At 41.7% G+C, this 17225-nt stretch overlaps 1 protein-coding gene across 1 annotated transcript in view; it reads right to left on the bottom strand.

The window, feature by feature from the left end:
- LOC136871695 (uncharacterized) overlaps positions 1 to 17225 on the bottom strand; it is a 106100-nt gene that overhangs the window by 30597 nt on the left and 58278 nt on the right. The gene's annotated exons all lie outside the window — the stretch shown is intronic.

Raw genomic sequence — 17225 nt, 5'->3', positions numbered from 1 at the left:
GGGGTACCTGTATATTATTTGATTAGTAAGCTGTGGCGTAACAATATTAAGAGGACCAAAACAGGAAAATTCAAAGTTCTCCACCGAGCGAGCTGGTCATGCGGTTAAGCTGTAAGCCTGTATTTGGGAGATAGTGGGTTCGAACCCCACTGTCGGCAGCCCAGAAGATAGTATTACGTGGTTTCCCATTTTCACACCAGGCAAATTATGCTGGGGCTGTGCCTTCATTAAGACCACGGCCACTTCCTTCCCATTCCTAGCCCCTTCCTATCCCATCGTCGCCATATGACCTATCTGTGTCGGTGTGAGGTACAGCACATTACAAATTTCTCCGTTAATATTAACTGCACCGAAAAACTACACACAATAAAAAGTTGTGTAAACTATAATTTCCCAATCATTATGTTGTGTGCACTTTTACCTTACGAATAATAATAATAATAATAATAATAATAATAATAATAATAATAATAATAATAATAATAATAATAATAATCATCATCATCATCATCATTTTCACACCAGAAACCGGCCCCGTGGTATAGGGGTAGCATGCCTGCCTCTTACCCGGAGGCCCCGGGTTCGATTCCCGGCCAGGTCAGGGATTTTTACCTGGACCTGAGGGCTGGTTCGAGGTCCACTCAGCCTACGTGATTAGAATTGAGGAGCTATCTGACGGTGAGATGGCGGCCCCGGTCTAGAAAGCCAAGAATAACGGTCGAGAGGCTTCGTCATGCTGACCACACGACACCTCGTAATCTGCAGGCCTTCGGGCTGAGCAGCGGTCGCTTGGTAGGCCAAGGCCATTCAAGGGCTGTAGTGCCATGGGGTTTGGTTTTTTTTCCACACCAGGCAAATGCTGGGGCTGTTACTTAATTAAGGCCACAGTCGCTTCCTTCCAACTCCTAGGCCTTTCCTATCCCATCGTCGCCATAAGACCTATCTGTGTCGGTGCAATGTAAAGCAACTAGCAAAATAATAATAATAATAATAATAATAATAATAATAATAATAATAATAATAATAATAATAATAATAATAATAATAGAGATATTCCTGATTATTATATTTTTCACAGAATTCATAATCTCTCCGGAGATATTTGTTCCGTCTAAAACCTCACGGGTTATTACAGAGATGTTCACGAATTTAGATTGTGTACGTACCATCAACGTCGATCATCGCTGACATGGAAATATTGTTTTATCATGTAACGAGATAAATGGCGACGATCGTTGGTGTTGTGACTCGTGATTTTTCTTATAAGATACAAAACCGCAAAATCATCACCTCATATTGATCAGGAAGATACCTATCGAAGCAAGGAAAACGCGAAGAAAAACAATAGGAGAAAAGAGAACCAGGAAGGGAGGTGGAATTGAAAGACTGCTTTGATCTCGGATACCCTAATATCGGCGGCCAAACGAAAACTAACTGCGGTGGCCTACAATCTCCACAAGGTAGTTTGCAATCTCCAGTGATGCGAAAAGTACTCGTATTTGGGCTGAATTACAGTTTACAATTAATTACTGTTTTCAACAAGTAGGGTTAATTAGTAAAATGATAATTGTTACTTCACAGAACGCCGGTCTTAAGGAAATAATTGCCTTTGTTTATTTGTTTGTTTGTTCGTTTGTATGAGGATGAAAAGATTACTACGTTTGCAAAAGAAAAATATGTTTCTTATTTCATTCGGGAGATAGCGGGCTCCAATCCCACTGTCGGCAGCCTTGAAGATGGTTTTGCGTGGTTTTCCATTTTCACACCAGGCAAATGCCGGAGCTGTACCTCAATATTAAGGCCATGGCCGCTTCCTTCCCACTCCTAGTTCTTACCTATCCCAGAAGTCGCCAGAAGACTTACCTGTGTCAGCAACCTGTTACTTCTTTGTGTTAGCATAGAGACAAAACATGACAGCCTCAGTTCCTGGAAGCCAGCAGTCAATCACATCTGCACCCTGTTGAGTTAACGAGTACTAAGTGATCCACTTTCTTTCACACTCTCGTCAGTTTTTACCTTTTCTTCGTGTCGAGTGCAGCAAACGATTCGGCAACTGCGGCTACGGTAGACGTAGTAAATCCTATAAGCCACTAATAGACATTGGGCTGCCGCTGGAAAGTAGTGGTGTTAGGCGAAGTCGTCATGTTTAGTCCCCAGGTATAACCAACCACTTGACGAGTCTGAGTCTGAACAGCTGAATACTGCTCTCTTGTTGGTGTCGTCCTGATTGCGAACAGTCCTGATTGCGAACAAGTGGGTACCTGAAGGGGATGATTTGTGTTTGACACACATTAATGAGTCGAGATTGCGGCCAGGTATAAAGTAGAGGCGCTTAAGCGAGAATATAATGAGCAAGAATATTTCATTTTATATACAGTATGTCACGCTGCTTATCTAGGAGGATTATGGCAGCAGCATGCATCACTAGAGGCACCTACAGTCTTCTGAAGCCGCTTTAATTATTACCAGGGAGAATTGAATAAATTAACCCTCAGTTGGTACGCCAAGTTCTGGTACACACAAGTGGAATACTGGCTAACATAAAAAAGTTAACAGCATGTAAGAAAAAAACCCACTTGTTTCCAAATAAACTGACTATTTCACCTCTTATGTATTATTTTGAAAAAATAATAACATTAATAATCAATATTCTAAAGGCTAATGCCTTGTCGATACAACCACTCACTTCTTTCATTGGCATAATAATAATAATAATAATAATAATTGTACCGGGCGGTACACCTCCACGCCGCTAATTTAAAATGTGCGCCAATTGAAACTCCTCTGCTGGAGGAAGTCTGAACTTTATTGACGGTATTAATTTTCAAATTTCTCAGAAGATGTCACTACGTGGAAATTTTAGAGTTTTTGAACTGTGTCATTTTCGACGTATTTTTGTTTTGCTTGTAGAAAGAAGTGTGAACTTTCTCTTCTAGAGGACACTACTGAAGATCAACAATAGTGCACCCTAGTGCGGAGTGAAAGAACTATTTTTTTTGGAGAAATTTCTATTTCAAAAGTTTGTTTTTTGTTAAATTTCTTTCTGTTATTGTTTAAGTTGGCTGTATACCCCTCTCTTTCCCCTTGTTTTGTATTTAGCCAATCCCGAATTTCTTTTATTAATTTCTGACCAATCAGATGTATCTTCCCCCAACTTGAATATGTTGCTGTATCCTACCCAATAAAGAGTTTGTGGGAGGGTGTTTTCATTCCCCTAACGCCTCGAACCTTCCGCGAGAGAATATAAACTGCTGATTTTAGGGTCTCCGGGCCACTTCTGTTCCATCTTTCAGTGTGTAAAGTACATAGCAGGGAGCGGGAAGCGCCTCTTTCTTCGGCGACAGTCAACAACCAGGTAATGGCCGATTAATTACTTCTTTTCTTGCTTGTTCAGCAGTTTAACTCTCGGGGCGGGTCCGAAGTTTGTCCATTATGTAACCTTCCTTAAAATGTAAAGGAACTTGTATCTATTCCATCTTTTAAACTGCATATCGGGATAGAGAGTGCTTAACCCTCTCGAGTTCCCAATCATATTGTTTTGAGGTGAACTTATTTTTCTCAACCTATTCTTAGTTAACGTAAAACAAATTGTTCTTTTCTAAAGTCACCTCTGCAGTATGGGATTAGCCCTTGCATTAGTGGCCTAGAGCCAGATTAGGTTTTAAAAACAAAGTGTATTAGGAGTGCAGATCGCCTCCTCTCAAATTGTTATTTTGGAGGTCATGTAATTACCCTTTTTCATTTAATAGACCTCAGTAGGGTGGGTATTTTACCCCTGTGTCTATGTCCAGTGAGGACACCTTGAAGGTGGAGTTTGGTGTGGCCTTTGAGAGGCTTAAAGTTGAGAGCGAGTGGCTCTTTTTCGAAAATTGAGTGTTGTATGCCTCGTGGAGGCTTTTCGGTGTAATTTGGAGCAAGTGCTCCTGAGCATGAATGGGGTTTTCTGCCCTTCTGTTAATACTTATTTTGAAGTAAGGTTGGGCTGATTGCCCAAGCATTGTGAAGTCAGGGCTCGAAGCCCAAATTCTGTAAATATTGTAACTACCCTTTTGACTTGCTACTCTGTACCTGCCATGTTTGTTATTTCTTTATTTTGAAAAGAAAATATAACCTTGTTAAATTTTAAATTAATTTTACTTTCATAGCTTGAGACCTGTTCACCACCCCGCACCTTCTTTCACGCATAACTACCACAAAAACACGGTAACAAGTGGTAGCAGAGCGTGGTTGAATGGGTCTCATTTTAGCCCCTTTTGACGGCTAAACATTGTTTTGATCCGAACTCTAACCATTTTCTCTGTTGCTGGAATTTTTTGAGTTTTTCAAAATTGTTCTGTCATCATGCCCGGCCCTCGCGATGTTCTCCATCTTAACTATTTGCGCAAGGAGGAGTTGATCTATGAATTGACTGTTAGAAATGTGCAATCTGGAGGCACGGTTGCGATAGACACAAACAAGCTTAGAGAGTCCCTTGAGTTGCCTATTTCCATCCCCACCTTGGGAGAGAAAGAAATTGACGACTCTCTTTCCACGATCGTCGAGAATATTACTGGGCTAGCCTCTGTAGTTAGTTTTTTTGATGAAAATGATCCTTCTCCTAATCAAATTAAGCGTGTGCAAGCCAGGCAATATCATTTCTCAAATAGAGTTAACGATCTGTTGTCTCTAAAGCTGAATGACGTTCAGAAGAAGGAAGCTAGTACGCTGCTTGAAAATATTTCTGAATTATCTAGCAAGGTCACTCAATTGTTAACTGGGGAGGTTCCTCCCAAAAGCGATCTACCCACCACAGTGAATGTAGGTAGCGAGGAAGAGCCTCCTAAGGGAGAAGTAAATAGGAAAACCATCGCTGCTCAAACAACCGCTGCCCCATTGGACGAGTCTGAACGCCGTGCATCGTTGAATAATATACGTTCGGAATTAACTTCCTTGCCATTGAAACCTTTACCTACTATGTCACCAGGGTTTAGCAGCTTGCCTCATCCATTGGCAATGTTGCTCAGAGGTATCTCTAAGTTTTCCGTTAATACCACCAGTGACGTAATTTCATTTTTAAGATTTCTAGTTGAATTTCAGGACCATGCCCTTGTGTTTTCTCTTTCTCCATGTCAAATTTTGCAAATCATCTATCCTTATGCAATTGGTATTCTCTCTGACAAAATAGTAAGAGCCATAGCTGAACAGTCATCTATTGAAGATTTTCACGCACACTTGCTTGCAAATTTTATTCCTGCTCGCGCGAGGTCATCTCTGATTCAGAAGTACTATTATCGTGTACAGCGTTTGGATGAAAACTTGGCAGACTTTATCCAAGATATTAAATTCTATACTAGGGTGTTTGCTCTTCATTTTCCTGAAGACCAGATTGTACAGGCTATTGTAGAAGGAATTTCACCACCCTATAGGTCATATTTGTGTTTCGCGGCGTGCCCGCAAACTTTCTCTGAACTTGAAGCGTTGGCCGTCTCAGCGGAAGGAGTGAGATAAGCCGATTCCTTGCGTGTCGCGAAAGAACCCCCACCTTCTTTTAGTAATACTCGGCCTCCACCTCGCCGATCAGTCACACCTCGTAAATGTTATGCTTGCGGGTCGCCTGACCATCTTCGCAATAAGTGTCCACTGATCAAGTCTAGTAGGGCAAATAATGGGGCTGGTTCATCACAAGGCTGTTTTAAATGTGGGGCTTTCTCACATATCGCCAAGAATTGCCCAAACTCAAATAGCACCCCCTCCTGCTCAACTTCTGGTGCAAATTCCACCAATGCCAATAATAAAATGTGACTAGCGGCTTCGGCTGAGTAGACTAATTCTGCTTCCCAAGGCTCAGCCCCTGGCAAAAAGGTCGTGAATTCAGGGAACGATCAGTCTTCAAATTCATCTTTTGAATGCCCTAAAGAATGTCTTAGGATTGCGGCGGATACCCCCGCACCTGTTCCTTTTCTTAAGATTGAGTTAAATAACGAGCCTATAACCGCTCTATTAGATTCAGGCAGTGTTTGTTCAATTATTTCGGACCAATGGTATTCAAAATTGAAGTCTGTTTGTAAACTACCTGACTATGACTCATCTCGTGTTCAATATGTTTCGGCTAATTCATCTCCATTTGAAATTCTAGGTTCTGTGCAGGTCAAAATTCGTATTTTTAAATTTACATGGAAAACCAAACTGTTTGTGGCTAAGCACTTGTCTTGCCCCATCATTCTGGGAGCGGACTTCATTTCTCACACTGTGCTCGATCTCCAGAGTAGGTCGTGCACATTCAAATTTGCGTCCAATTGTAAAATTCCCTTGTTAAAGTGTAATTCTGTATCATGTTCATCTATTTCGCCTACCCAGGATGAGATGTTGTTAGACCTTAGACATCTACCTGAGGAGCAGGCTGATAGTATTCGTAAATTATGTCAGTCATTTCCAGAGGTGTTTTCGGATACTCTTGGCGTTACTGACCTTATTGAATACAAAATTGAGGTCACGGATTCGATTCCCGTCCGTTTTCCACCTTATAGGCTATCGCCACCTAAAATGAAGGCTCTGAAAGAAATCATTGATCAGATGTTGAAGGATGGTATTATTAGGCCCTCTAAGTCGGCGTATTCGTCACCTATTTTTCTAGTCCCGAAACCCCAAGGAGGCTTCAGGCCTGTCATTGATTATAGGGCTCTCAATCGGAAGGTGGTGTTACAATCTGTGCCCCTTCCCGACCTTCATTCTTGTTTTTCATGGTTCCGTAAGGCCAAGTTCTTTACTATCTTGGACTTGAATCAGGCCTATAATCAAATTCCCCTAGCCGAAGAGTCTAAACATCTTACAGCGTTTGCCACGGACTGGAATTTAGACGAATACAACCGCGTGCCTTTCGGGCTCCCCACGGGAGCAGCTGTACTCACTAGGCTACTAGATAGGGTCTTCTCCGACATCAAATTTGAGTACTTATATCACTACTTGGATGATGTCGTCGTATTTTCAGAGACTTTTGAAGAACATCTAGATCATCTGCGAGAAGTTCTCGATCGCCTTCGTAAGGCTGGGTTAACTGTCAAGTTGTCCAAGGTCGCCTTTGCTAAGCCCTCTATGTCGTTCCTAGGGCATATTGTGTCACCTGATGGTGTAGCGGTCGATCATTCTAGAACACAGGCCATCCGTGATTTTAAACCTCCCAATGACATTAAAGGTATCGCCAGGTTCATTGGTATGGTGAATTTCTTCAGGAAGTTTATTCCTAACTTCGCTAATAGAGCGGCGCCCTTGAACCTTCTTCGTAGGAAAGGCATCAAATTCGAGTGGGGACCTTCTTAACAAGCCGCTTTTGAAGATCTTAAATTAGCTCTATGTAATGCCCCTGTACTTGCTATGCCTGATTTCTCGAAGAAATTCATCGTCCAAACCGACGCGTCGTCGTCAGCAGTAGCTGCAGTCCTTCTTCAAGAGACTGAACTAGGGAGGCGACCCATCGCCTATGCATCTAGGACTCTATCGGCTCAAGAAGCCAAGTATTCTATCTATGAGCTCGAAGGGTTGGCAGTCTTATTTGCCTTAGAGAAGTTCCGTCTCTATCTGGAACATGTCAAATTCGACCTGGAGACAGATAATCAAGCCTTAAGCTGGGTCTTAGGTAGGCCGCGTCGTACTGGTCGTATAGCCCGTTGGGCCATCCGTATTTCTGCCTTCCAATTCGATGTCAGGCATATCAGAGGTACCGAAAATGTTGTTGCTGATGGACTCAGCCGTATGTTTTCCAACGACGTCGAGACCCATGAACCGGTCGATAGTTCATCACCTTCCGAGTCCATACTATCTGATGTTAATGCCATCTTAACAGATGTTCCCATGCTCTTTAGGGATATCGAGAAATACCAACGTGAAGATCCGACGCTGGCTCCGATAATGGAAACCCTTTCTTCTGGGGAACATGTTGTCCCTTATGTTCTGAGGAATGGTGTTTTATGTTGCCCATCGAGGCATGATAAGATTATGAAAGTTGTCGTTCCAGCTGTTCTTGTATCTATGATCTTCAAGTATTATCATGAGACCCCATTAGGAGGGCATCTTGGTATCTTTAAAACTCGTGAAAAGATTCGTGAAAGGTTCATCTGGAAGGGTATGGACGGTGAAATCCGTGAACTTGTAAAAGCTTGTAAATCTTGTTTGCTCAGTAAACCCACCATGTCCACCAAGGTAGGCCTTTTGTCTTCGCATCAAGCGTCGCGCCCCATGGAACGCCTGTATATTGATTATGTAGGACCCTTCCCCCAGTCTAAGGGAAATGCCAACAAGTTCATCTTTGTATGCGTAGATGGCTTTACGAGATTTTCCTGGTTATTTCCAACTAAGCTGGCTACTGCGCAGTCCACCATTACTTGCCTAAATTCTATTTTTGCTTCTTTTGGTCCGTGCCAATATGTTGTATCTGATAATGCTAAGGCTTTTACATCTAATTTATTTCGTAAATTCTGCTTTGACCTGTCCATCTCTCATGTGACAACTTCTGCTTATTACCCTCAACCATCTCTGGCTGAACGGGTTAATCGTAATCTCAGGTCCGCGCTTATTGCCTATCATCATGAAGATCATTCCAGGTGGGACACGTCCCTGAATTGGTTAGCTTTTGCTTTGAATTCGGCGGTTCATGAATCTCACAAATTTACTCCAGCTTCTTTGATGTTCAAGTTCGTTCCCAACACGCCGCTCTCTAACCTCTGGTCTCTGAGTGACATTCTACCCGAGACAATAGATCCGGATAATATTAAAGATCTTTGGAAGAAGGCTAAAGCCAATCTTAAAGTGTCTCATGAAAAGGTTAGGGAAAAGTATGATCGTGGACGGAGACCCACCCCTTTGAAGGTAGGTGACCAAGTAATGGTCAAGAATTTTGTTCCCGCGGGCAAGCTTGCCCCCAGATTCCATGGGCCGTGTGTCATTCTCGATTTCCTTACGCCGGTCACATTATTATTAAGCAATCCAGCCACCGAGAGGATATTTAGGGTTCACCTGTCACAGGTGAAACCGGTGTAATTTCTGTGTTAACTTGCTTCATATTATCTTGAAAGGAATATGAAGGTTATATTTTTTTTTTTGAGTTTTCACGTTGAAGGCATTCTGCCCCTTCTATAATATTTTGTTTCATATGTAAGTTTTTGTAAACCTTCCCCGCGCGGTTAAACTGCTGTCTTATCCTTACTACGGCCATTACCACGCTCCCGTCTCCTGCTCCACTATACACAGTAGCTCGCATATGAAATGAATTTCTGCACGCCGCTGGCCCCTCAACCTCTCCACAAAGCCTGTGCCCTCAAAAAAAAGATGATGGTCCAACAAATTCTGCCGCCTAGCTTTAATGTTTCAGTGCCCCGCAGCCGTGCGGCGCCGTGCTGCGATTGGGTTAGAGGAAGGGCCCCCTCTTCCCCAGCGAGGACCACATGTGCACGGCGAGCCGGAGCTCTCCTCCCGGCCAAGGCTGATGTGCGGCGCACGACCTGCTACTTGCCCGCAGCCTGTATATGTTCACCGCGGGCGCGGCGTGCTTCAACACCACTGCTCCCCTCATAGTGCGGGCGAGCGGTATCTCAGGGTACTTGAGGGGTCCGAGCGGCCTCCTCTGGACGCAAGCTGCAACGGCCGGTCTGGCCATCCAACTTAATCAACATCAACTATATGGACATTCCAGATCAACTTTACTACCTTTTCTTGGGTATTCTACTGCAATATTTGGTAGACTTAGAAAATTTTCCTCAACTTTAAAAACTAAAGTTTTCCTTCTGAATTCAACTTCTACAAACATAAAAACTTTACTTCTCCAGTTACAACAAAAATTTTGAAACTGAATCAAACCACATTAAGAAAATCTTATAAATTCTTCGGCAATTAATCTCCATATCTATATCAAAACTTGGACCTTGTTTTCAAACAAATTTCATGTGTCACCCCTGGAGGAACTTTTGGGGGGGGGGGAGGTCTGTACCGGGCGGTACACCTCCACGCCGCTAATTTAAAATGTGCGCCAATTGAAACTCCTCTGCTGGAGGAAGTCTGAACTTTATTGACGGTATTAATTTTCAAATTTCTCAGAAGATGTCACTACGTGGAAATTTTAGAGTTTTTGAACTGTGTCATTTTCGACGTATTTTTGTTTTGCTTGTAGAAAGAAGTGTGAACTTTCTCTTCTAGAGGACACTACTGAAGATCAACAATAGTGCACCCTAGTGCGGAGTGAAAGAACTATTTTTTTTGGAGAAATTTCTATTTCAAAAGTTTGTTTTTTGTTAAATTTCTTTCTGTTATTGTTTAAGTTGGCGGTATACCCCTCTCTTTCCCCTTGTTTTGTATTTAGCCAATCCCGAATTTCTTTTATTAATTTCTGACCAATCAGATGTATCTTCCCCCAACTTGAATATGTTGCTGTATCCTACCCAATAAAGAGTTTGTGGGAGGGTGTTTTCATTCCCCTAACGCCTCGAACCTTCCGCGAGAGAATATAAACTGCTGATTTTAGGGTCTCCGGGCCACTTCTGTTCCATCTTTCAGTGTGTAAAGTACATAGCAGGGGGCGGGAAGCGCCTCTTTCTTCGGCGACAGTCAACAACCAGGTAATGGCCGATTAATTACTTCTTTTCTTGCTTGTTCAGCAGTTTAACTCTCGGGGCGGGTCCGAAGTTTTTCCATTATGTAACCTTCCTTAAAATGTAAAGGAACTTGTATCTATTCCATCTTTTAAACTGCATATCGGGATAGAGAGTGCTTAACCCTCTCGAGTTCCCAATCATATTGTTTTGAGGTGAACTTATTTTTCTCAACCTATTCTTAGTTAACGTAAAACAAATTGTTCTTTTCTAAAGTCACCTCTGCAGTATGGGATTAGCCCTTGCATTAGTGGCCTAGAGCCAGATTAGGTTTTAAAAACAAAGTGTATTAGGAGTGCAGATCGCCTCCTCTCAAATTGTTATTTTGGAGGTCATGTAATTACCCCTTTTCATTTAATAGACCTCAGTAGGGTGGGTATTTTACCCCTGTGTCTATGTCCAGTGAGGACACCTTGAAGGTGGAGTTTGGTGTGGCCTTTGAGAGGCTTAAAGTTGAGAGCGAGTGGCTCTTTTTCGAAAATTGAGTGTTGTATGCCTCGTGGAGGCTTTTCGGTGTAATTTGGAGCAAGTGCTCCTGAGCATGAATGGGGTTTTCTGCCCCTCTGTTAATACTTATTTTGAAGTAAGGTTGGGCTGATTGCCCAAGCATTGTGAAGTCAGGGCTCGAAGCCCAAATTCTGTAAATATTGTAATTACCCTTTTGACTTGCTACTCTGTACCTGCCATGTTTGTTATTTCTTTATTTTGAAAAGAAAATATAACCTTGTTAAATTTTAAATTAATTTTACTTTCATAGCTTGAGACCTGTTCACCACCTCGCACCTTCTTTCACGCATAACTACCACAAAAACACGGTAACAATAATAATAATAATAATAATAATAATAATAATAATAATAATAATAATAATAATAATAATAATAATAATAATAATAATAATAATAATACCGGGCGAGTTAGCCGTACAGTTAGGGGCGCACGGCTGTGAGCTTGCATGCGGGAGATGTTGGGTTCGAATCCCACTGTCGGCAGCCCTGAAGATGATTTTCCGTGGTTTCCCATTTTCACACCAGGCAAATGCTAGGTACGTACCTTAATTAAGGCAACGACCGCTTCCTTCCAACTCCTAGGCCTTTCCTATCCCATCGTCGCCATGAGACCTATCTGTGTCGGTGCGACGTAAAGCCACTAGCAAAAAAGAAATAATAATAATAATAATAATAATAATAATAATAATAATAATAATAATAATAATAATAATAATAATAAATAATAATAATAATAATAATAATAATAATAATAATAATAATAATAATAATAATAATAATAATAATAATAATAATAATAATCTATGGTTCATGTTTGTGGGTTACTGTAGTCACGTCCTAGTTCGTGAACCATGGGCAACCGCTGAGTGGCCTAGTAAGTGGTCCTGAGAGTCGGGACACCAGTTGCTATGGAATGGGAGTGGGCATCTCGGACATATTCTGAGTTGTGGCCCTCCTTGTGCTCAGGCGGCTAGGACTATACAATTCACCGGTGGTCCATAACCCGTTAGAGGAGAGATTCTCACTTAGACTATGTGCTAGTAGGGTAGCATCCTGCTTCATGAATTTATCGAGCTCAGAACATTTTAAGCAAGCCTCGGACCTATGGGAGTAACGGAGTCCCACTCCCATTTGACAGGCGAGGGACTCCTTGTAAACAACTTGGCGAACGAAATGGAATTCGATGGGGAGCTATCAATATTAATGGGGCTTATGGAAGAAAGGAAGTAGAACTGGCTGAGTCAGCAAAGAGGATGCATTTGGATGTGCTAGGAGTAAGTGATATTCGGGTAAGGGGAGATAACGAGGAAGAGATAGGAGATTATAAAGTGTACTTGACGGGGCTCTTGCACGCAACATAGTTTCTGTTAGGCACGTAAATGAGCGAATGATGTGGGTAGATTTGTCAGTTGGAGGAATTAGGACTAGAATTGTCTCCGTGTATTCACCATGTGAGGGTGCAGATGAGGATGAAGTTGACAAGTTTTATGAAGCATTGAGTGGCATCGTGGTCAGGGTCAACAGTAAGGATAGAATAGTCCTAATGTGCGATTTCAATGCGAGAGTTGGGAATAGAACTGAAGGATACGAAAGGGTGATTGGTAAATGTGGAGAAGGTATGGAAGCTAATGAGAGTTGGAAGCGTTTGCTGGACTTCTGTGCTAGTATGGGTTTAGCTGTTACGAATACATTCTTCAAGCATAAAGCTATTCACCGCTACACATGGGAGGTTAGGGGTACCAGATCCATAATAGACTATATCTTAACAGACTTAGAATCAGGAAATCTGTTAGAAATGTACGAGTTTTCCGCGGATTTTTCGATGTTAAAGACCACTATCTGATCTGTAGTGAACTAAGTATCTCTAGGCCTAGGGTTGAGAAAGTGAAATCTGTCTGCAAACGAATAATGGTAGAAAATCTCCAATACGAGGAAATTAGACAGAAGTATATGGATATAATTAGTGAGAAGTTTCAAACAGTAGATAGTAAGCAGGTTCAAGATATAGAAAGTGAATGGGAGGTATACAGGGATGCTGTAGTAGAAACAGCAAGGGAATGCCTAGGAACAACTGTGTGTAAAGATGGGAAAAGGCGAACATGTTGGTGGAATGATGAAGTGAGAGCAGCTTGTAAACGTAAAAAGAAGGCTTATCAGAAATGGCTCCAAACAAGGGTCGAGGCAGACAGGGATTTGTACGTGGATGAAAGAAACAGAGCAAAACAAATAGTTGTTGAATCCAAAAAAGAAGTCATGGGAAGATTTTGGTAACAACCTGGAAAGGCTAGGTCAAGCAGCAGGGAAACCTTTCTGGACAATAATAAAGAATCTTAGGAAGGGAGGGAAAAAGGAAATGAACAGTGTTTTGAGTAATTCATATCCCAGGGAATCACTGGAAAGGTGGAGGAAATATTTTGAACATCTTCTCAATGTAAAAGGAAGCCATCCTGGTGGTGTTACAAACAGCCAAGCTCAAGGGGAGGAGGAAAATGATGTTGGTGAAATTATGCTTGAGGCAGTGAAAAGGATGGTAAATAAACTCCATTGTCATAAAGCAGCAGGAACAGTTGAAATTAGACCTGAAAAGGTGTAGTGGGAAGGCAGGGATGAAATGGCTTCATACAGTAGTAAAATTAGTATGGAGTGTTGGTAAGGTACCTTCAGATTGGACAAAAGCAGTAATTGCACCTATCTATAAGCAAGGGAACAGAAATGATTGCAACAACTATTGAGGTATCTCATTGATTAGTATAGCAGGCAAAGTATTCACTGGCATCTTGGAAGGGAGGGTGCGATCAGTCGTTGAGAGGAAGTTGGATGAAACCCAGTGTGGTTTCAGACCACAGAGAGGCTGTCAGGATCAGATTTTCAGTATGCGCCAGGTAACTGAAAAATGCTACGAGAGGAATAGGCAGTTGTGTTTATGTTTCGTAGATCTAGAGAAAGCATATGACAGGGTACCGAGGGAAAAGATGTTCGCCATACTGGGGTACTATGGAATTAAAGGTAGATTATTAAAATCAATCAAAGGTATTTATGTTGACAATTGGGCTTCAGTGAGAATTGATGATAGAATGAGTTCTTGGTTCAGGGTACTTACAGGGGTTAGACAAGGCTGTAATCTTTCATCTTTGCTGTTCGTAGTTTACATGGATCATCTGCTGAAAGGTATAAAATGGCAGGGAGGGATTCAGTTAGGTGGAAATGTAATAAGCAGTCTGGCCTATGCTGAAGATTTGGTCTTAATGGCAGATTGTGCCGAAATCCTGCAGTCCAATATCTTGGGACTTGAAAATATGTGCAATGAGCATGGTATGAAAATTAGCCTCTTGAAGACTAAATTGATGTCAGTAGGTAAGAAATTCAACAGAATTTAATGTCAGATTGGTGATACAAAGCTAGAACAAGTCGATAATTTCAAGTATTTAGGTTGTGTGTTCTCCCAGGATGGCAATATAGCCTAGTGACTGAAATTGAATCAAGGTGTCGTAAAGCTAATGCAGTGAGCTCGCAGTTGCGATCAACAGTATTCTGTATAAAGATAAGAAGTATAGAACTAAATGAGGCCACAACACTAGTTGCAAATCGAGGATTGTGGCGACGTTTAGTAAATTCACAGAGGCTTGCAGACTGAACGCTGAAAGGCATAACAGTGTATAATGATAATGTATGTATGTATGTATAATAACTTATTAATAATACAACTCTCACTAATCCACCAAAAACAACTACCCCTCTAGTTATGTTATACAATAAAATATATCTTATAAATGGTAAGATTACCTCGAACTAAATTATTAAACATTTTCAATAAGATAAGTATTTTTAAAAATAAGGTTAGGTTATCTAAAACATCCCAATGTACCAGTTAATGTTAATACTACTAGAACAAAAATTACATATGAGACTGTTTTGAAAATTGTAAATGTTTTGTGTATCTCACGTCAACACTAATCTCTTGTTCGCAATCTGGAAGGGTATATTTAGTTGTTAGGAATCTGGACGTTTTTTGCCTTGTTCGCAATCTCGACAGAACCCTCTTGTTTGGCTGAACAGCACCCACCCCAAGAAAATTGTTACCGGTACCGTCCTCAATCAGACAATATGGATAATCAGCGGTGCCATGAACACAGTCCCACTGCACTGCTGGCATGGTTAGCATAATGGTGGCTTAACGACTGGCTTTCCATCCAGACGACTCAGGGTCGATTTTCATATGAAAATCACATAGTGTCGGGAAGGGCACCCGGCCTAAAAACTTCGACCAATCCCAAAATGTGCGTGGTTTAAATGTAGACAAAGATACCTCCGTACAGGCCATGAAGGTTCTTGGAGGAGTGGAAGGTAAAGGCTTCCACCATTGTTAGCCGCGGCACGTGATGGGGTAGAGTGGTTAGCTCTACGCCCAGCCACCTTTGCCCCCAGGAATTAACCCGGTACTCATTTTTGGTGTGCACCTCCGGAAGTGGATATCTCGTTTCTTAAATTTTACGACTGCCTGACGGGGATTCGAACCCACGTCCTTCCGGGCGAGCCGAGCACGCCTTTACCGCCTCGGCCAGGCAGCCCCTGGTTTAAAATGTAGGCCTACCATAAACTAATGCTCAACCCACGTCACTGAAGATAAGGATATATTATATGAGGATAATCCCAGTGACTAAATGAACGGAGATTTACTTATCTCGATAGTGAACGCCGATTATCAGATTACAGTGTGACAGCAACGGACCCTATATCAATGGAAACATAATGGCTTCACATAGATATGAAGATAATGTTGAGCGAATTCTATAGGCCTCTTTGAAGAACAGTTCTCTGCAGAGGCTCTGAAATGTTAAAAGCGAATAACAGCTCCAACTACAACACGGAAGACCCAGATTGGGTGAGCTGTAAGACAACGGCCGTTAGTTTTAGCCCTTTCCTGTCTTATCGTCACGGAAAACGTAACCGTGTTGGTATGTCGTTAACAGATAGCCAGCTGTTTTAAATGTTTATATGATGAATACTGTTTCAATGTTGTGGATCTGCACTAAACGCGCGACAATACTCCCCACAAATTCAAATCTTGATGGCGGGTTCGATCCGGTTCAGTCCGGCAGTGCTCAAATAAGCGAGCCTCGTGTTGGTAGATTTACAGGCACATAAAAGAACTCCTGCAGGACAAAATTTTGGCACCTCTGCGTCTCCGGAAATCATACACGTAACTACGTGTACAATCGTGTACGTTAAATCGATAACATTATATTCAAATCATATTAACCACACGCTCTAAGTCTTCTGTACAGTCAACATCGCGACATTTGACTACGAGTAGCTTTGATACCTTGGTCTTGTTGTAACCTTCCTCCCTGTTTGTTTGTTTTTTCTTGTTTTGTTTTTTTTTTTTTTTTTTTTTTTCGCCAACGCTTGATGTTCCATTGACGAATGTTAAAATATTTGTATTTACATTGACGCTTGTTTGAGGACTCATTCATCCTTTCAGAGTTCCACCATAACCTTACTTTTCACGGAAATCACTTCCCTTCGTATCAGCCTCTGGTACATGAACAACATTGAGTGTGACAAATTTCATAGTCGGGAGAAGCGGAGATTATTGATCTCTAAGAGCAATTTAAAATTGATTTAATGTAAGTTAATAATAATAATCGTATGGCCTGAGCAGCCGAGTTGTAGACCTTCGGAAGTGGTGCCATCTAGGTGCCGTGCCTTCTTATTTTAACATTCCGACTGCGCTGCTGTGTAGAACTGTAATTTTGTCGGTAGACACTGAATGCGCCATCCGAGATCCTTAACATGCAAGCGAGAATAACATGGAGTGCCAAAATATTTGACTGCCCTTGGCCGGCATCGAACCTGCGAACTTGGGAAACACTCTAAGCCTACTATTAATCACCTGAAGCAGCTAATGTAAGATATAATATATACCTTTAATTAGATAAAGCCGTAAATAAATGTTGTTCTTTGAGTCATCAGTCCATACACTGGTTTGATGCAGCTCTCCATGCCTTTCTATCCTGTGCTAATCTTTTCATTTCCACATAACTACTACATCCTACATCTGTTCTAATCTGCTTAAGGTATTCATACCTTGGTCTACCCG

This window comes from Anabrus simplex, chromosome 1 (genome assembly GCF_040414725.1).
Source record: "Anabrus simplex isolate iqAnaSimp1 chromosome 1, ASM4041472v1, whole genome shotgun sequence".
Taxonomy (NCBI): domain Eukaryota; kingdom Metazoa; phylum Arthropoda; class Insecta; order Orthoptera; family Tettigoniidae; genus Anabrus; species Anabrus simplex.
Note: the sequence above shows the minus strand (reverse complement) of the source record. Positions and strands in the feature narration are given on the sequence as shown.